Source organism: Bos grunniens, chromosome 17 (genome assembly GCF_055505025.1).
Source record: "Bos grunniens cultivar Pamir isolate PY7600 chromosome 17, Bosgru_T2T1.0, whole genome shotgun sequence".
In the NCBI taxonomy this organism is placed as follows: domain Eukaryota; kingdom Metazoa; phylum Chordata; class Mammalia; order Artiodactyla; family Bovidae; genus Bos; species Bos grunniens.
The window spans coordinates 52130001-52151029 of NC_141181.1; the positions used below are offsets into that span (position 1 = coordinate 52130001).

Below are 21029 nucleotides of genomic sequence, written 5' to 3' on the forward strand. Positions count from 1 at the left end.
TGAGGTTGTGGTATTAGGACCTGGTTCAGAGATGAGCAAAGTGCAACATTACTGTCTGAGGCCAAAGACATGGGGTTTTTGTGGGGGTGGCAGGGTGGGGGGGTAGAATTTAAATTGGAATAAATATGGCCAGAGGTGAGACCTTCCAGAGGACAGGTTGTGCATGCTGTGTGTTCAGCGGTGTGCTTGTGTCTTGTTCAGTTGTAGAATGGAACTCAGCAGTTTGATGCTCATTGACTAAGCCTGGAACGAACGGTGCCTTGACTTCTACCTGCCAGCAGGCTATGGGCACAGTAGAGGGCCTTCCCATGTAGGCCCAGAGGCCCGTAGGACCTTCCTGGGTGGCTTTTCATCTTGAGTCTGAAACTCAAGTGGGAAGCAGATTATCCATCTCTGAACCTCAAAGGAAAACCAAGTGAAGTTAGGAGTTGTTAAGCAGCTGGGGCAAGTTTCTTTGCACCAGAGATGCTGTGAGGCCTTGGTACATGAGTATTAGTGGCCCACAGGAGTATAAATCCTTGTGGGAGGGTTGAACTGTTCAGCAGTGTGAACTGTTGAGCCCTAAAGTGAACCTCATCACCCAGGCTTCTTAGCCTGAATGAAATGCTTCGATGCCCTTTATCAGGACTGCCCAGTGACAGAGCACAACTTCATCTAGCACATTAAAATTCTACCTTTAGAAGTCTCATAAGGGACTTTGCTGGTGGTCCAGTGGTTAAGACTTTGCCTTCCAATGCAGGGGCTGCTGTTTCTATCCCTGGTCAGGAAGCTAAGATCCCACGTGTCTCAGGGCAAAAAACCAAAATGCAAAACAGAAGCAATATTGTAACAAATTCAATAAAGATTTTAAAAAATGGTCCACATTAAAAGAGGAAAATCTTAGAAAAAAGAAGTCTTATAAGCCTACTGAGTTTTTTAGACGAAGGTCCCAGTTTTTTGTCTGTTAAAGCTCTCCTGTTCACAGTCTGTAAGTAGGGCACCTGGCTGCTTCCATCCAGTTCTGAAAAATCCTGCCAGGTTTCCTTTTTTTTTTTTTTTCCTACAATTCCATTGTGACAGTTAACTGCCTCTTCTGATTCTGAATGATACAGTGAATGTGAAGGGCCTTACAGCTTTATTTACAGTCCAACCTGTAAATCATAGACTCCTGTTATAAGTATAGACACATTTAGAGTGCTAAATCCAGAAATAAAATATTTTAGAAGTCTTTTTGATGGTCATTGTGTCAGCCCTTTGTACATGGGTACCCTCTACATCTGGTGAAATTACTAAGTGGTGACATGAAAATCATGTTCCTTGTTTGAATCAGACAAATTTGAATATATTTACAAATCCCACCCCTCTAAAGGGGAGAGAGCTAAGCCACTCTCTTGGTCTACCTGCCCCTGCCCTCCTGCCCATGTGAGCGTGACACATAATGTAGCTCATACAGTGCTGTTGAACTGCTGAAATTGGAACATACCACTCCTGCTGAAGGCCAGGGGCACAGGAGCAAGATGAGAAAAATCCTTAGGAGCTGCCAAGGTGCTGCCTGGGGAAGGCCAAAATGACTAGTTACAGGGGCCCCTGACAGCTTCCAAAGGCCCTTGCACCACGGGTTACGAGATCAGGGGCAAGTACAGCATGATGAAGAGCTGCCAGAAAGGACCAGTCAGGGACTTCCCTGGTGGTCCAGTGGTTAAGAATCCGCCTTCCAATGCAGGGGACTCAGGTTGATCCCTGGTCCGGGAACTAAGATCCCTCATGCCACAGGGCAACTAAGCCCACTCTCCACAACAAAAACCCAGTGAAGCCAGAAAACAAGAACAAAGGAGGGACTGAGGGACTGGTCAGTCCATAAAGGATGCCTGGCCAAAGACAGCCTTGACCGTGTTATGCATCTAAGGGAGAATGTTTCTAAAATGGCCCCAACATAGGGTAACATGAAGACCATTAGAAATGTGAGTTCCTCCCCGAGTGAGGCACCCTCACTATTTTCACAATTGACCACAGTCAGAAGGAGAATCAGAAAAAAAAAGGAAGGAAAAGCAGAATCACATGTTGCAGTGAGGGCAATACGTCTTGTCTGTGGACAGACCATGCAGGGGCAAAACGAAGACAGAGCCTCCTTTGTTGGAACCGTCTGCCTTCCAGGGACTAGTGTTCTTTTCTGGGAGCTACTAGTCTCTCCTCAATTATACACAAGTTATTACTGATGTACTTTACTATACCGTGATGCACCCATACATACACACACGTGGTTGAAACAGTATATTTAAATGACCATGTATTATTTAGAGATTTTACATTGTAGTTTTCATATCAGAAGCCAATTATATATGAATTGACTTTACTGTCTTAATTTGGGCTTTAAAAATAAGTGTTCAAAAATATCTAGCATGTGTATACTTACAGCTGATTCACATTGTTGTATGGCAGAAACCAATGCAACATTGTAAAGCAATTATCCTCGAATTTGAAGAATAAAATTTAACCCCCCCAAAAAGTAACAACAACAATTATGGAGCAGATGGTTCACAGGAATTCTGAGATGATAAGGTGTGTTTCCCCTATTTTAATTTCTTTACAAATCTTGAGGTAAAAAGTTAGCTAACTGCTTCAACCATCAGTCCAAAGAGAATTAGGGATTTTAGAAAATAAATATTACTATAAGTTGCATTAAAGGATAATGCGATTGTTGATACTAAGAATTTGTCAGATAAGTATGGCGTCTTAAAACATTACTCAAAAAAAACATTACTCAGCTAATGGAAGTAGCACAGTTTTATAGGTTAACACAATGTAATATTGTCAGAGAGTTTTTAAGAGCAAATGATAGAGATAACAGTTCCGTACATTATAGTTCATTTTACTTGTATGCTCATGTTTAGATTTATCTACTCTTAAATAATGGTCGGTAAGGAATTTAGTAACTTCAGATTAATGTAGCCTGTTGGCAGAAATCCCGCTTTTTTGGTATGAAGTGATAATGTGTAGGATCATCTGTCCCTCCCCCCTCAGGAATGTAAGCTCCAGTGGTGGCCAGGTTCGCATCTGTTTTACTTGTTGGCGTTTCTCAGCCGTTCTCCGAGAGGTGCCTCACTCAGAGAGATGCTCAGAGAAAGGTGGTTTCTCCACTGAAAGACTGCACAGTGATACTTTATATCCCCCAACAGAGGGAAACAGATCCTTCATTTACATCCCCAAAGTCACTGAACAATGTATGAAAGGGTTTGCCTCAAGAGTATTTTAATAATTCTTCATGCATCTTCTGTGTTCTGTTGGAATACTTCCTGTACTTAATACAGAAGCTTTTTAAAGAAGATAAGTAGCTTTTCAGTTTGCACCTGTATCTTATTTCTAAACTGGGATTTTATAACCTGAGTAATCGTACTTTGGAACCGACCTTTTTAAAGTAGACAATTTTTAAAATTACCAGCTCAATACATTTCTTTAATTTCTCCAGTATATTTGTGTAAATTACAAAGTTTAAATTATGGCCCTTTTTTGTAAACAGGGTTTCCTGGTGGCCATGAAGCCTGTAGTTTCATTTCTCCCAGCCTGGAAATCTTTTCTAAAAGTGCCACCACATGTAAAAGATTAAGAGTTTGGATATGGTTTCATAAATTTCTTAGGAGTCTTTAGAACCCTCATAAGATATATGCAAGTATTTAGTGGTCTCCTGGGCTTGGGGATGCGGTTTCAATTCCTGGAGCGGGACAATCCCCTGGAGAAGAAAACAGCAAGCCACTCCAGTATTCTGGAGAATCCCATGGACAGAGGAGCCTGGTGGGCTACAGTCCATGGGGTCGCAAAGAGACACAACTTAGTGGCTAAAAACAGTAACAAAAAGTGGTCTCCTTTAAAACAGGAATTCCTTTGCATTCAAGAAACATTAAAGCCTCTAAATATCAACATTTCCTAGGGGTGCCCTGAATGTTTAGATCAAAGTACCCCTGTTGAAAGTGTATATTGGGTCAATTTGGATATATCCATTTAACGTCTGCAGAAATATGCAGCTGTATCACTGTAAATTTGGAGTCCCCTTTGGGGGGGGTTCCAGAATTATCTTACATTCACCCTCCCCATTTCCCAGTTCACTGAAGCATTCAAACAGGAAAAACAAAATCTCAAACTGTTCCAATAGTGGGAAGAAAATGATTGTATTCTTATGCAAATTTTACATACAGCTCCTTTCTTCTGAGCAAAAGGAAAAAAAAAAAAAAAAAGGAAATGCATATATCCTGATGCAAAACAGTGAGGTGTGTAACGCAGTGCCTTGCTACACACCTGCCTCACCAAGAGTTGAAGGTGTGGAGAAACCCTCTCAGACAGGCAGCCTGGTGGTCTCTCACTGACGGTTGCCTTTCCTCCCAGGTCAGGAGCCCTCTGTTATAGGAAGGAGGCTGCATGGCTGAGACTGTCCCTCCTGAGTGCTGCATCACCCACAGTTTACTAGCAATCCCAGAACCCCAAGGAGAGCAGGATAAACCTCAAGTCAGGAGGGGGAAAAGGCCCGCCTCGGATTAGACTGCCTCCAACCCAGTGCTGTGACCTTTGGGGCAAGAGCATTCTGCCTTGAGGGGGGACATCCTGTGTGTCATAGGCTGTTTAGTGGTACCCCAACCTCTACCCACCAGATGCCGGAAGCGCCCCTTTCCCGGCCATGACGGCCCACAAGGTCTCCAGACCTGGCCAGTCTCTCTTGGGAACACCACTGCCTGACTTGGTCAGACTCAAAAATGGGGTTCACCAGGAGGATGCTCCCCCTCAAATTCTGATTGCCTTCACGTGTCTCAAGTCATAAAATTTACATGCCTATTCTGTGTATTTTTTGGACCAAAATGACCAATAGTATCTTGCCCCAGCTGTAAAATAGTGACTGTGTAGGTTCTCTGAGGAAGAAGACAATCTTCCATACAGGGTGTTCCAAACAGGTCAGTCAGGCTGCAGAAGCAGACCAGCAAGACCCAAGGGGTGTTACTTTCAGCGCTCTTGGCTGGATTATTTGTCTCAGGATTATTTGTCTCGTCTCAGGAGGAAGGAGTCCCGTCCTCCTCTCTCTCCCCTCCCCAGGCTGGTTAGCCATCCAATTGTTGATCTGAACAGGCAGACTCAATCTCCATCTGAATAAAGAAAGTGTTAGAATCTACACTTAATTCAACCTTTTCTATGAATCAAGAAATCCCAAGCCCCTCATCTAACCAATCAGGAAACCCTAAAATGTCAGTAAAACAGAGATAATGATTTAAATTGTATTACTAAGATGATAAATTATCAAGTAAGGCAAACAATTAGAAAAGCAAACTTTTAGAAATTAGGAGTTATATTTTAAGTGAGTCAGTAACAGTCTCGGAAGTCCAGATGTCTTAAAACACTTGTTTGATAATAAACCAAAGTAGTATACACCTTTACACACATTTCCACACTGAAGAGCAGAGTAAACTTGTGGTTCCTTAATAGAACTAGCTTCTTAGTCCAGAATAGTCCAGAATTTTCTGCAGCCTTAGGAGCAAAGAAACATGCTTTTTTCATGAGCATCAAGAAAAACCACTGGGGACTTTCCTGTGGTCCATGGTTTAGACTTCACCTTCCAATGCAAGGGATGTGAGTTCAATCCCTAGTCAGGGAGCTAAGACCCCATATGTCTGGCAGCCAGAAAAACCAAAAGGTAAGACAGGAGCAATATTGTAACAAATTCAACAAAGACTTTTAAAAAATGGTCCATCCAAAAAACTCCTAAAAAAAAAAAAAATCAACACTAGTATTCTCCTGGTTAGCCCAAGCCAAAAAAGAGTTAAAAAAAAAAAAGAGTAGACTAGAGAAGCTTAAAACATAGGAAAAGGAAAGAGCAGAAGAGTTTTAACAAGCGGAATATGGGGCAAAGGATGTTCTGCCCCCATAGGGCATGCTTCACCTTCACCTGCCAAGAACCTAGGAGTTCACAGCTAAGGGTGTGGCTGTGGAGTCAGAGGGATGAAGCCGCACCCAGCCCCTGGCTAGTAGTGACTTTCAGTTCAGTTCAGTCGCTCAGTCGTGTCCGACTCTTTGCAACCCCATGAATCGCAGCACGCCAGGCCTCCCTGTCCATCACCAACTCCCAGAGTTCACCCAGACTCATGTCCATTGAGTCAGTGATGCCATCCAGCCATCTCATCCTCTGTCGTCCCCTTCTCCTGCCCCCAATCCCTCCCAGCATCAGAGTCTTTTTCAATGAGTTAACTCTTTGCATGAGGTGGCCAAAGTACTGGAGTTTCAGCTTTAGCATCATTCCTTCCAAAGAAATCCCAGGGCTGATCTCCTTCAGAATGGACCGGTTGGATCTCCTGGCAGTCCAAGGGACTCTCAAGAGTCTTCTCCAACACCACAGTTCAAAAGCATCAGTTCTTCGGCCCTCAGCCTTCTTCACAGTCCAACTCTCACATCCATACATGACCACAGGAAAAACCATAGCCTTGACTAGACAGACCTTTGTTGGCAAAGTAATGTCTCTGCTTTTGAATATGCTGTCTAGGTTGGTCATAACTTTCCTTCCAAGGAGTAAGCGTCTTTTAATTTCATGGCTGCAATCACCATCTGCAGTGATTTTGGAGCCCAGAAAAATAAAGTCTGACACTATTTCCACTGTTTCCCCATCTATTTCCCATGAAGTGATGGGACCGGATGCCATGATCTTAGTTTTCTGAATGTTGAGCTTTAAGCCAACTTTTTCACTCTCCACTTTCATTAAGAGGCTTTTTAGTTCCTCTTCACTTTCTGCCATAAGGGTGGTGTCATCTGCATATCTGAGGTGATTGATATTTCTCCCGGCAGTCTTGATTCCAGCTAGTGTTTCTTCCAGTCCAGCATTTCTCATGATGTACTCTGCATACAAGTTAAATAAGCAGGGTGACAATATACAGCCTTGACGTACTCCTTTTCCTCTTTGGAACCAGTCTGTTGTTCCATGTCTAGTTCTAACTGTTGCTTCCTGACCTGCATACAAATTTTTCAAGAGGCAGATCAGGTGGTCTGGTATTCCCATCTCTTTCAGAATTTTCCACAGTTGGAACTCATTTAACCCCTTTGGCTTGTTTGTTAGCCCTGTGAGATAGGAGGTGGCTTTCTAATCCTCAGAATGTTTGTAACACTCAGGGTAGCTCAGCGCCTGGAATGTGAGCCTTTGGTACAAGGTGGTTCTGCCGCTGGCCTTGTTCACCCTGAGTCCCTGGCGCCTCAGGCTGTGTGGCTGCTGCCCTTCCCGGCCCCTCCCTTCCCCACTGCATCATCCCCGCCAGATTCAATTCCCTCTGGTAGCACTTTGGCTCTAATGGGTAAAAACTCAACTTTCCGCCCATTTCCTCTCTCTTCCAGCTCAGCTTTTCTGAGCGACTTTTAATAAGCAGCTCAAATCCAGCCCTCACTTTTCTACCTGACTTTATTTTTCACCACTCGCCGGAATGCTTTTTCCATGTGGGACAGTATAGTGGTCTCTCTGTGACTCTCAAAACTTCATTGTCAGCTCCTCCTGTGTAAACCCTGCCCATCCTTGAGGGTCAGCTTCAGTCCCGGCCTCTTGAGACCACCTAGGTCAGTGCAGCCTTAGCCACTTGATGTTTCTCAGGCAGCTCCACGTGCCCAGTGATTTGTAAGGTACCAGGAACACTAAAATGACTGGGATGTGGCCCCCGCCTGTCTGGGATTCACAGATCCTCATACGGTAGACAGGCAGGTAAATGAGAAAGAGCTCCAGGTACTGTGCTGGGTTACCTTCCCCTGGTCTGACTGGGCGTCCTCACAAGGATTGAATTATACTTTGTTTTCTTTGTACTCTGGCGGCTGAGCCTCACATCCCCAGTAAGCTGTAGGCACAGGATGAGTACACAGTGAGCACTTGAGAACAGATGCTGGCTTGACCTTTAACCTCAATGCATATATAAAAGGAAGCATGGTTGCTCAGCCTGTTGTAATGGGCCTCCTAAACTTCAAAATAAAAATTAGAAGACAAAATTGAGAGGACTTCTCTGGTGGTCCAGTGGTTAAGAATCTGCCTTGCAATGCAGGGGATGCGGGTTCAATCCCTGGTCGGGGAGCTAATACCACATGCCTTGGAGCAACTAAGCTCATGAGCTACTACTGGTGAGTCCGCGTGCAGCAACAAAAAGCCCCACCTGATGCAGCGAACATCCCATGTGCCACAACTAAGACCCAAGGCAGCCAATTAAATAAAGTGAACTTCCATAATACTGAATTATTAAAAAAAAAAAAAAAAAGCTGATAATGATGTTAAGCTCCTGGCCATCACCATAAACCTCTTGGTGACTCAAATGGTTTCTAGGCCTGCAGAATTCATGGAACGGTGTATTTTTCAATTAGGAATTTATAAAATGAAAATAAAGACTCACCCTCTGAACCAAATAAACTTAGCCTTATGGAAAAGTCACTGCGTTCTCCGTTTTCTCTCGTTCCATCATGGACCAGAAAAACCATCATCAAAACTTGGCATGAGCATTTCCTGAATTCCTGAGTTTCTGCCTCCACTGGAGAGGTGAGAAAGTACGAAGCCAGCTCAGTTCCCACGGGTAGAGCCACCTTTCGGGTTTGGTACTGTGCCCGTGTCAGTGCTGGGGAACACACACAGTCGGCCCCTAAGAGAACTAACTGTCCAGGTGTCAGTAAGCTGTACTCAGTGGGATCCTGTATGTCACAGGCTCTGCAGAGCATCCTCAACAAGCCCCCCTTCCCCTCCCACTGAAATTAAACTATATTTCCTTTGTACGTGGCTTGAGAGTTTTCAGGCATTTTTATTTGTAAACTTCCCAGAGGCCTGCGTGAACTAGCACTGCCTCCTCCTCTGCCTTATCCCCATGCCCAACAAGGTAATACTGATATTTCCAAGTCATCTCATGTCGCTAATACAATATTCACTACCTAATGTGGTGGGGCGGAGAAGGCAATGGCACCCCACTCCAGTACTCTTGCCTGGAAAATCCCATGGACAGAGGAGCCTGGTAGGCTACAGTCCATGGGGTCGAGAAGAGTCAGACATGACTGAGCGACTTATTTTTCACTTTCATGCATTGGAGAACGAAATGGCAACCCATTCCAGTATTCTTGCCTGGAGAATCCCAGGGACGGTGGAGCCTGGTGGACTGCCATCTGTGGGGTCGCACAGAGTCGGACACGATTGAAGCGACTTAGCAGCAGCAGCAGCAGCAATGTGGCAGGGGGTGGAGGGGAGTCAGACCAGAGATTGAAATTACCACTAATCCTCAACTAGGGAGAACCCTTTCTTATTGAAGGGCCAGCTCAGATTACTAGAGGGAGGCATTCCATGCTCTAAATGCTAGTATTATAACAGAGGACAGAGAGAAAGCCCTGTTCTCATGGAGCTTGTATTCTAGTCCTGTAAGAAAGATCAATAAATGACCTAGTTTTAGATAGTGTTAAGTGCTATAAAGACTCAAGATGGGATGGGATGATGATAATGACAAAATAAGATAGTTGGCACTTCCCTGTCAGTCCAGTGGTTAAGACTCCACGCTTCTACTTCAGGGGGTGTAGGTTCAATCCTGGTCAGGGAACTTAGATCTTGCATGCTGGGCAACCAAAAAAAGAAATTTTCTTGAACTGAATAAAAATGAGAATACAACCTGTCAACTTAAAAAAATTGTATTAAAAATTGTTAAAAGTGTTCTTGCAGTGCAGAGTGACAGCAGGCCACGGCAGACTCCGCAGTGGCGTTATCTGGGAGCCGGGGGAACATGCGTGGATGGTGCTCCGTGTCAGGGTAGTAATGGCAGACAGCACATAGTTCCAGGCACAGTTGTAAATGCTTTAAATCTGTAAAGCCTAGTATGGTTGCCCCAACTCACGTTGTTGTTTAGTTGCTAACTCGTGTCTGAGTCTGTGTGACCCCATGGACTGACTGTAGCCCACCAAGCTCCTCTGTCCATGGGGATTTCCAAGCAAGAAAACTGGAGTAGGTTGCCATTTCTTCCTCCAGGGGATCTTCCCAACCCAGGGATCGAACATGCATCTCCTGCGTCTGCAGGTGGGTTCTTTACCACTAAGCCACCAGGGAAGCCCTCCCTAGCCACGTAGGGCAACTTAAATTTGAATTAATTCAAATCAAAATAAACAAACTTTTCCTTTTCTCAGATATACCAGTTACCTGTGTGCCAGGGGCTCATGTGGCTGGTGGCCACATTGTTGGGCAGCAGAGAAGAGAGGATTTCTACCACTGCAGGAAGTTCTCTTGGATAGTGGCTCCTTAGATTGAGTTAATTTAATCTTCACAACCACCTGACTAAAGTAGATACTGTTTTTCCCATCTTGCAGATAAGGAAAGTGAGGCACAGGGAGTTTATACATAACTAGTCGAAAGGCCCAGACTTAACAGGTGGCGGGGCCAAGATTCAAACTGGGGTCACCAACCTCTGGATCCAGAGCCCAGGGGGTCATCCCTACCTGCTTTATCACTGTAGCTCATCCTCAAGTACAGCTCCCCTCTGCAGACCACCGCCAACAGGATTTTATATCTTGGTAAAATCTTATCCCTGAGTGCTTTACAGTTCAGCTCAATGAAATTCTAAGCTAAGGGTTAGATCTTTCCTGATTTTAAAAGTGTTAGCACAGTTTCCCCTTCCTTAAAAAGAAAAAGAGGGACTTTCATGGTGGTCCAGTGGCTAAGATATCATGCTCCCAATGCAGAAGGGCCCGGTTTTGATCCTTGCTCAAGGAACTAAGATCCCACATACTGCAACAAAAATTGAAGATCCCATGTGCTGCAACTAAGACCTGACACAGCCAGATAAATATTTTTCAAGAATTATGTGGTTATCTATGAGCCTGACACATAAACAGTAAATAGTAGCCATGATGACTATTTTTGTGAATGACGTTCAGCTTTACATGATTAAAAAATGCCTGAGTATTTTCTTGCCCCAAGTGCCTCAGACCAACCCAGAGGCTGTGTCAGGCCAGAGCTGCGGGAGACAGGACAGACTGTCGCCAACAGCATCACTGTTGGCAAGCCCGCTTCACTCTGCAGTGGTCGCCCCCCAGAAAAGCAGAGGAAAGCCAGAAGAGCATCTCTGGGCATCTGTTTTCACTGAGACAGGAAACACACCCTCCCACAACCAGCAAAAGAAGTGCCCCACATGATCCAGGGCGACCATCAGTTACCAAAAAAATGGGAGGAAAAACAAATCCCACTAGCTCCCAAATGACCAATAGACTCCACCATATTTTGGTCCAACCAGAAGAAGCTGAAACACCCAAGAATTTTGGACTTCAAATGGAAAATCTGGGCACTCTAAACCAGAATTGCCAAGTTCCAAGAATGTGGATACAGGGACTTCACTGGCGGTCCAGTGATGAAGACTCCATGCTCCCAATGCAGGGGGCCAAGTTTCAGTCCCTAGTCAGGGAAGGAGTTCCCACAGGTCGCAACCAAGAGTCCTAATGCTGCAACATTAAGATGGAAGATCCCACGTGCAACAACTAAGACCTGGCTAGCACAGCCAAATCAGTATTTTTAAAAACACAAACGTGGCTACATCTTATGCTTATTATTGAAAGTATCTATTGGTAAAGTGATCTATTGGAGAAGGAAATGGCAACCCACTCCAGTGTTCTTGCCTGGAGAATCCCATGGACGGAGAAGCCTGGTAGGCTGCAGTCCATGGGGTCGCACAGAGTCAACACGAGTGAAGCGACTTAGCAGTAGCAGCAGCATTGGTAAAGTGAGCCCCGAAAGAGTGCCATGAATGGAGGATTATTATTAACCCCACGAAGGAAGCATGAGGCCAAATATAAGAGGAAAACAAAACAAAGGTCGTTGTACAAATAGAAAAAGGGACACAAGAAAATAGTGTCAAGGTCAAGGACAGGAAGAATGAGAAAATATTCTTGCATCCCCTTCTCTGGAAAATCCAAATGAATATAAAATGCAGTGATTGTTTTCTTTCCCCAATTCCTTCTTCTCCCCTCCCACAGCTAACAGATAATCTGTGAAATACAGTGGCCCTTTCTCTTATTGTACCTTTGTTTTTATTTATTTCTACTGGGATAAGGGCTCATACTGATGGCTTATTTATCTAAAATGAGCCAAATTCTGTTCCAAAGACAAACCTTAAATCACCTGCACAGTACCTGCCTCCCTTGCCTTGTTCTCACGCGCGTCAGCTTCATCAGGATCTCAGCGTTGCCTGTTTGTTTTAAATGCCAGACCTTCTTAATAGATGAGTGTTTTGTGTGGAGTTTGTCTTCTCCCCCTGGAACTCAGTGAGCAACCTACTAAAGAACTGGAATATAGAATTCTAAGAATTCTCCTGATCCCTGACACAATAAAGAATCATTGTGAGTAGAAAGAACTTCATGGGAGATGCCCTAAATGTCATCAGTAAACGTGCCTCGTTTATTCTACACAGCACAGGAAGCTCACAGAAAGGACACTTCTGAAGACGTGGATAATCTATTGTCAGACCTGTCAGCTCAGTAGATAGACAATCAAGAGGTCAAGCAACCTTAGGTGGACATGCTGCACCAGTCGAAAAGTTTCTAGGGAATGAAGAGCTAGGTAAATGCCTTTTTTTTTTTTTTAAAAGAATAATAAGTTTATCTTCTTTTAAAACTATTTGAATTCACCTGAATGCAAAGAAAGTCCAAAAGGCAGAGGATATAGGTAAATGTATGGCTGATTTATTTTGCTGTACAGGAGAAACTGGGCTTCCCAGGTGGCACCAGTGGTAAAGAACCCGCCTGCCAAAGCAGGAGACGCGTAAGAGGCGTGGGTTTGACCCCTTGGTCAGGAAGTTCCTCTGGAGGAGGAGCACAGCAACCTACCCCAGTATTTTTACCTCAGAAATCCCATGGATAGCAGTGCCTGGTGGGCTATGGTATATAGGGTCAAAAAGAGTCTGAAGCGACTTTGCATACATGTGGTAGAAATTAACACAACATTGTAAAGCAACTATACTCCAATAAAAAATAGTTAAAAGAAAAACTCAAAAAAGTGTGTTTAAGGAAAAAAGCCCCATAAAAATACTTTATTAGTGATCACCAGAGGATATGTAATTACTGAAACTGAATGGTTGGCCCTGGTGCCTTTAGTCACTGACTTGACTATTGTTGGACTGTTTTAATGATTTCTAAGATCTCTACTATTCTTTAAACTTGTTGGAAATAACCCACATAGGCCCATTTTGTAGAAGGGCAAGCTGGGAGGTGACTTGATTTGCATGATTGCCTAGCTCAATTATAATGCTGTCCAGGATGACACAGAGGACAGTGGAGCCTGGCGTGCTACAGTCCATGGGTTTCAGAGAGTTGGACATGACCGAACAACAAAGGACGACAGGACTGGGAGTGGGCAGAGCTTTCTAGAATAGCACAAGGACTCTTGTTGTTGCTAAGTCGTATCTGACACTTTGCGATCCCATGGACTGCAGCACAACGGGCTTCCCTGTCCTTCACCATCTCCCTGAGTTTGCTCAAACTCATGTCCATCCAACCATCTCATCCTCTGTCATCCCTTTTTCCTGTTTCCCTCAATCTTTCCCAGCATCAGGGGATTTGCCAGTGAGTCAGCACTTCACATCAGGTGGCCAGAGTGTTAGAGCTTCAACCTCAGCAACAGTCCTTCCAGTGAATATTAAGGGTTGATTCCCTTTAGGATTGACTGGCTTGATCTCTTTGAAAGTTTCCAAGGGACTCTCAAGGGTCTGCTCCAGCACCACATCTCGAAAGCATCAATTCTTCAGCGCTCTGTCTTCTTTATGGTCCAACTCTCACATCCATACATGACTACTGGAAAAAGCATAGCTTTGACTAGACAGACCTTTGTTGGCAAAGTGTGATGTCTCTGCTTTTTAATATGCTGTCTAGGTTTGTCATAATTTTCTTCCAAGGAAAAAGCATCTTTTAATTTCATGGCTTGTAGTCACTGTCCACAGTGATTCTGGAGCCCAAGAAAATAAAATCTGTCACTCTTTCCACTTTTTCCCCATCTATTTGCCAGGAAGTGATGGTACTGGATGCCATGACCTTAGTTTTCTGAATGTTGAGTTTTAAGCCCACTTTTTCATTCTCTTTTTTCACCCTTGTCAGGTCAGTTCAGTCGCTCAGTCGTGTCCGACTCTTTGTGACCCCATGGACCGCAGCACGCCAGGCCTCCCTGTCCATCACCAACTCCGGAGTTTACCCAAACTCATGACTATTGAGTCAGTGATGCCACCCAACCATCTCATCCTCTGTCGTCCCCTTCTCCTCCTGCCTTCAATCTTTCCTAGCATCAGGGTCTTTTCCAATGAGTCAGCTCTTCGCTTCAGGTAGTTAAAGTATTGGCGTTTCAGCTTCAGCATCTGTCCTTCCAATGAACACCCATGACTGATCTCCTTTAGGACGGACTGGTTGGATCTCCTTGCAGTCCAAGGGACCTTCAAGAGTCTTCTCCAACACCACAGTTCAAAAGCATCAATTCTTCGGTGCTCAGCTTTCTTTATAGTCCAACTCTCACATCCATGCATGACCACTGGAAAAACCATAGCCTTGACTAGACGAACCTTTGTTGGCCAAGTAATGTCTTTTCTTTTTAATATGCTGTCTAGGTTGGTCATAACTTTCCTTCCAAGGAGTAAGCATCTTTTAATTTCATGGCTGCAATCACCATCTGCAGTGATTTTGGAGCCCACAAAATAAAGCCAGCCACTGTTACCACTGTTTCCCCATCTATTTCCCATGAAGTGATGGGACCAGATGCCATGATATTAGTTTTCTGAATGTTGAGCTTTAAGCCAAACTTTTCACTCTTCTCTTTCACTTTCATCAAGAGGCTCTTTAGTTCTTATTTACTTTCTGCCATAAGGGTGGTGTCATCTGCATATCTGAGGTGATTGATATTTCTCCCGGCAATCTTGATTCCAGCTTGTGCTTCGTCCAGCTCAGTGTTTCTCATGATGTACTCTGCATACAAGTTAAATAAGCAGGTGACAATATACAGCCTTGACGGACTCCTTTTCCTCTTTGGAACCAGTCTGTTGTTCCATGTCCAGTTCTAACTGTTGCTTCCTGGCCTGCATACAGATTTCGCAAGAGGCAGGTCAGGTGGTCTGGTATTCCCATCTCTTTAAGAGTTTTCCACAGTTTATTGTGATCCACACAGTCAAAGGCTTTGGCATAGTCAATAAAGCAGAATTAGATGTTTTTCTGGAACTCTCTTGTTTTTGCGATGATCCAGCAGATGTTGGCAATTTGATCTCTGGTTCCTCTGCCTTTTCTAAAACCAGCTTGAACATCTGGAAGTTCCCGGTTCACATATTGTTGAAGCCTGGCTTGGAGAACTTTGAGCATTATTTTACTAGCGTGTGAGATGAGTGCAATTGTGTGGTAGTTTGAGCATTCTTTGGCATTGCCTTTATTTGGGATTGGAATGAAAACTGACCTTTTCCAGTCCTGTGGCCACTGCTGAGGTTTCTGCCACTGGAGTGGTTTTATCTACATATCTCAGGATATGCACAAGGATAAAGGCTTGTGCTTTTATATATCAGTGGTCATCTTCTTAGATGCCCAGTGAGAGTTTGGCTAAATATGTTCTATTAGCACGACTGAAACAATTGACTAGTTTACTTTATTGTAAGTAATAAAAGAAAAGTATGGCTAAATTAAAGTGTATAGAGCTTTGATTAATGATGCCTTTCTTTCCTTAAAACCTATACTCTTATTAGTCAGGCCCATAAGATAGATAAAAGAAAAACCCTATCAGCTAAATCCATTGAAATGGTTCATCTGTTTGGTAAACCACACACAGAGTTTTTTTTAAAGCAAGTGTTCGCTTGAAAACATCTCAGCCTCAGAAATACAGTTTAGGATAGTGACCATCAAGCAGTAACATTTAAGAAGTATCTCCTATTTCATTAGTGTGAAAAGACAGTTTGGCATTTGGGTAACTTAAGAGTTATCAACCCACAGACAATTAAAATCTGCAGTAATCACAGTCAGATGTAGAAATGGAACCACTCATCAGATATGACTTGCTAATTTTCCTTTCCTTTTACAGGCAAATATCACTAGGTAGAACTAGGTGTGTGGTGAGCCGTGAGGTTTTATATGTCCCTAGATTGTTGGCTCAACCACAAGCTTGTCAGAAGCTCACGAATGGCATCTCTATTTAGTTGCAAATGTTTTCTGCTCTAGCTTCTGAAATGAAGCTATTTGGGTCATCCTTGGGGGAAGTCAGCTGGAGGCTGCCCAGAAAGAGCGGGAGGAGGACAGGCAGGGCCAAGTGGCGCCATCACAGCCCCACCAGCCTTGGCCACCTCCTTCCTTAGACGCACCCTCCCTGAAACAAGCAGCACTGAGCTGACTGTGCTGATGTGATGCCCCGGGGGCAGCCCCTCCTGGCCGGGGTCGGGGGAGGACGGGGTGCTGGTGCCCCTGCCTCCTGGGGTGGGGTCTGCCACAGCGGGTGAAGTCACCCAGTTTTCCAGGAGGCTCCAGGCGCTCCTGGAAGGTACCGGATGGCTTCAGACCATGGGACTGCACGTGCTTGTCTTTACCCGGCCTGCGCGGCCCACTCGGAGGGCCTTTTAGACAACCTGAAACGAAACACAGACCTGTTTTCTTCCTGAGACATTTTCACACGGAAGGGCCGAGCCCCTACCAGTGTACAGACACTTGACATATGATTTTTTATATAGAAGCCCAACCCGCCCCCCGCTTAAACTATGAGCTAATCAGACTGCAGAGAATCATGGTTCATAAATCCATCGTGTAGGCCTCCAGTGACTGCAGACTTCCCAGACGACCACGTATCGTATTTCCCCACCTAATTGCGGATCCCTCTAATCACATCTATTACAGCTTTCATGTTAGACTGTGCATTCTTTCAAGGAGGAAATGGCTGTCAGTGACTAAAGAACTATTGATGGGCCTTACATTTTATGATGGATAATGTCAGAGAATTACAGGAAGGTGTAACACATGGGGGTGGGGAGGTGCTCAAGGGCTCCTCACAATCATTTTCTGCATGTCTCAGGGACACTAAATTGTTGCTTTTATAAAAACTGGTAAAGCAACCCAAGACTACCCTGAAACAGCATAATTAAAACATATGATACCACTTTGCTAGTGGATAGTTAGTGGTTATGTTTTTTTAAGAGAAACTGCTTTATATTTTTCTCTGACTATAAAGTAATATATTTTCATCATTAAAGAAGTTTTATGTGCTCAGTCACATCCGACTCTTTGCAACCCCACAGACTATAGCCCTCCAGGTTCCTCTGTCCATGGGATTTTCCAGGCAAGAAGAAACTGGAGCAGGTTGCCATTTCCTACTCCAGAGGATCTCCCTGACTCAGGGATCGAACCCACATCTCTTGGGTCTGCTGCGTTGGCAGGTGGATTATCAGTGTGCCACCTGGGAAGCTTACAGACCAGCTATTAAAAGATGATATGCACTATCCACCCAGACAGAGAACAGGCCTCACAAAATATCTCCACCCAGTTTCCACTCATGTGGACGAGTGCAGATTTAGTGCAGGTACCACTTTATCGCTGTAGACCAGACATAGGTTAAGTGCTTTATCTGAGACATCCCCCAGTCACTGTGTCTTATAAGTACTGGTATTGTTCCCTGTGTCATGGGAGGACACAGTAGGGGCAGACAGAGGCTACAGTTAGAACGTGGCTGAGTCTGAATTGGAACCCAAGGTTCTGATTGGTGTGCTAAGCTCTCAACTCACCTGTTGTATTAGTTTTTAAAAATATCCCAATTCCTTAAGAACGATTAATAAGATTTTTTCTCACTTTAAAAACAGTTGCACCTTTGATTTTCAGTGTCCTTTTTGCTTCCACTTTTTCATGGTGTCCATTCCTTTTATCAGAATATTTTTGGAGTGGCTGCTGAATGCTTTCATCTCCTTGAAATGCCGTCCTTTTTCTTGGTGCCCCAACTCTTGAGGACTCTCAGACAACTTATCAGTTGAATTTCTTAAATAATATGTGCAAGTAGAAATGACGGGGTCATGCAACTCACAACAGTGTCTTTATCCAGGAAGGTTGTGAATGCAGAATAACGTCAGGATTCACTTCTCAGAGACGGTAAGTTTCCCTTGCTACAAGCAAGTATCCTGGATTGAGAGCTGATGGCCTAATTAGCCTTCGACCTTCTTGTAGCTTCTTGTAGAGTCTTATAGATTGATTCAAAGTAGGAAGTAGGTTCTACTGTCCCTTAGGGTGCCTGGCTCTGCCTGCCTGTCTCTGTTCACTTCCCTGAATGGCTTCTCTCCAATGAAAATGGAAAAGGCCATCAGAAAATGCCCCGTCTGCTTTTATGTTTTCCTCTTTGGAAGGAACTAGAATCCTTTGCTAGCTCATTTTCAAACTCAGATGATGTTCAGGAAACATCATACCCTAGTGTGGGACCAAGTAAACAATATTTGTATATTGACCAACATTTACGTAAAATAATATAGCTGACGTTTACGGAGGACTTACTGCGTGCCAGACACCATAAGTGATTGCATTGAGCACTTAACCCTTTTTATGTATTTGTTTATTTGGCTTTGCCATGTCTTCAGTCTTTGTTGAGGCATGCCAGATCTTTAGTTGTGGCATGTGGGATCCAGTTCCCTGACTAGGGATTGAACCCGAGCCCCCTGCATTGGGAGCTTGGACTCTTAGCCACTGGACTACCAGCAAATTCCAGCACTGGGATGGCTCCTTAAGTTAGATATTACGATGGTTTTGGTGACAAAATAGGGTTAGATTTAACCCCTAAACACTCAAGCACCTCAAGACTTTTGCCTTTCTGCCCTTTTTTTAAATCCTACTGTGCTAAGCAAATCTTTGTTGGGCTGCAGGTTCTTGACCTTGAAATACAGAGGTGTGGAAATACAGAATAGTTGCTTTTGAAGGTCTCTTCCACCCTCAGCCTTTCCTGAGTGTATGAATCTACTTAGGGCACCACCTCAAGGCTGGAAACCATCTCTTCTCCTCTTACACTTCATCACGACACTCGCCACCTTTGTCCTCTGGCCAGTCTTCATATTCACCATGACAGTGCTTCAGCTAAAGGACACCAGAGCCGCACAGAGAGTTCCCACAAGAAAAGCCGCAGAGGTCTTTATGCACAAAAGGCTTGGACGCCGAGGGTCTGGACAGAGCCAGGCACTTCCTGCTGGGTCTCAGGCCCTGCCGAGCACCTGCAGAGGCAGCCAGGCTCCTGTCTTTCTGGTGGTTCACGGCCTGAGAACCAGATGTGAATGGGTTATAACTTATTCATGACTAGAATCTAAAATAGCTTGTTATAACTAATTCACAGCACCACGTGAGTACTGGGTGTGCTATAATTTTTTTTCAGATTCTAAAATTATTACCCTATTTCCACAAGTTTTGTGTCGAGCAAAAAAGATAGGTCTACTTTCGATCACCCAGGAACAAAGAAATGTCCCATTTTTAAATGGTGAGACCCTTCCCTAACAAAGATACTTCATTTCTTTTAGTCTAAGAAGTGTGGTCCCGGGATACTTGAAAATATTGCTTCTGGCATGTGAAGAAATTACGGGATGAGGTCATGTTCTAATCAGCACTGTGGCAGTGCTTTTTTATTAATGCCCTGTAATTCTTGTTGAGATTCCCCACTCGGCACCCTCAGGAAGCCATAGAAAAGTATCCAAAGCTCGTACGTAATGCGGGAAGGAGTGCAGACATGGAGGAAGAGTGGGTGGGCGTTGGTTTGCCAGGAGCAGTGTAGATTGCAGGACCGGTGTGCAGAGGCCCCGTGCTGGGGTGGGGAGCGGGGCAGATGCCGAGGGTGAGGGGCCAGCAGCGTAGGCGTGCCGGGGGAGGCTGAGGGGAGGCAGCTGGCAGGCACGGCCTCTGGGAACATGGAGCTGGACTCCAAGAACATCAGAGGGATGTGACACGATCAGGGCTATGCCTCGAGAGGAGAACGTAGGCAAGATCTGAGTGTGCCTAGGAGAGCCATCAGAGCAAAAGCAAGGTACCTGTTTAAAAGGGGAAAAGATGAATCTGGCCCGAGTGCCTCTGCCACTGGAGTCCCAGGGCCTTCTCCGGCTGCTGGTGGCCGAGCTGAGGCACTGCTTTTGGCCCCAGAACGGGCTCCGTGCTGACTCAGCCCCCAGAGGGCTCCTGTGAGCCTGGCCGTGGACAGGGAGACAGGGAATGTGGCCCCGGCTCCTGGACTGGGCACCGGCCAAGGATCAGGACGCACACATCACGTGACAGTACCTCGTCGTCTCTTCCTGTGCTGCCTGGCTGCTTTCCAAAGAAAGGCTGGCTAGGCCCAGAACGCCCTCGCCCATTTCCTGGAAACCCTGGCAGGTATTAAGAGCAAGACTCAGGACTTCCCCAGGGGGGCAGTGGTTAAGACCCCTCACTACCAATGCGCAGGGGGCATGGGGGTCAATCCCTGGTAGGGATCGAGTGGTGTGGTCAAAAAAAAAAAAAAAAAAAAAAGCAGAACTTGTTGGTGAGTTCTTTCTGCTGTGTTGGATGGACAGCACAGCCTTCTTGGTCGTTGACTCACCTGCGTGTAGGCAGTGGTGAATCCTGCCTGCGTTAGCAGTGGTGCTCCAGGCCCATCCTGGTGGTCTGCCAGCGGTGGGGGGAGGTGGTGGGCACTGCATCCCTTCCGGCCAAGACGCTTCTGCAACAGACGGTGCTCCTTTCCCCTCGGCCACAGAGCACTACAAGACATGTGCTTTGTGGAAAGCATCTGAATCCCTGAACGAAACTGAGATCCATGCACAGGACCCGAGGGCGAGGAGCAAGGCTCAGATGCGGCATTTCTCGAACTACCCTTTCGCTTGTGGGTAGGTAGGTTCCTGTTTTTCCCCAGAGGGGTGTTTGTGAAGTGACATAAGTGTTGGGAAAACACTCTGTTCTCGTGTGAGCAGAGACAGTTCCATAAATAAGACCCTAATGTCATCATTTATACAGTAAAGCCCTGAAAGCGGGGAAGGGACATTAGTTGTGAGTTTGGTTGACAACTGGACGTGAGCTACTGACGGGCCATTTGTCCTCAGGCCGAGACAGAGCAGACCCAG

At 45.1% G+C, this 21029-nt stretch overlaps 1 protein-coding gene across 5 annotated transcripts in view; it reads left to right on the plus strand.

Annotated features, from left to right (window-relative positions):
- CCDC92 (coiled-coil domain containing 92) overlaps positions 1–21029 on the plus strand; it is a 36404-nt gene that overhangs the window by 5713 nt on the left and 9662 nt on the right. Inside the window, exons 1-2 of one of the 5 annotated variants that reach the window (XM_086347326.1) lie at positions 12286–12541; positions 18014–18060. The exons of the other annotated variants lie outside the window; for them this stretch is intronic. The gene's annotated coding sequence lies outside the window, so the exon portion shown is untranslated. Of the gene's footprint in view, positions 1–12285; positions 12542–18013; positions 18061–21029 lie in introns of those variants that run through there. 5 annotated transcript variants of the gene reach the window in all.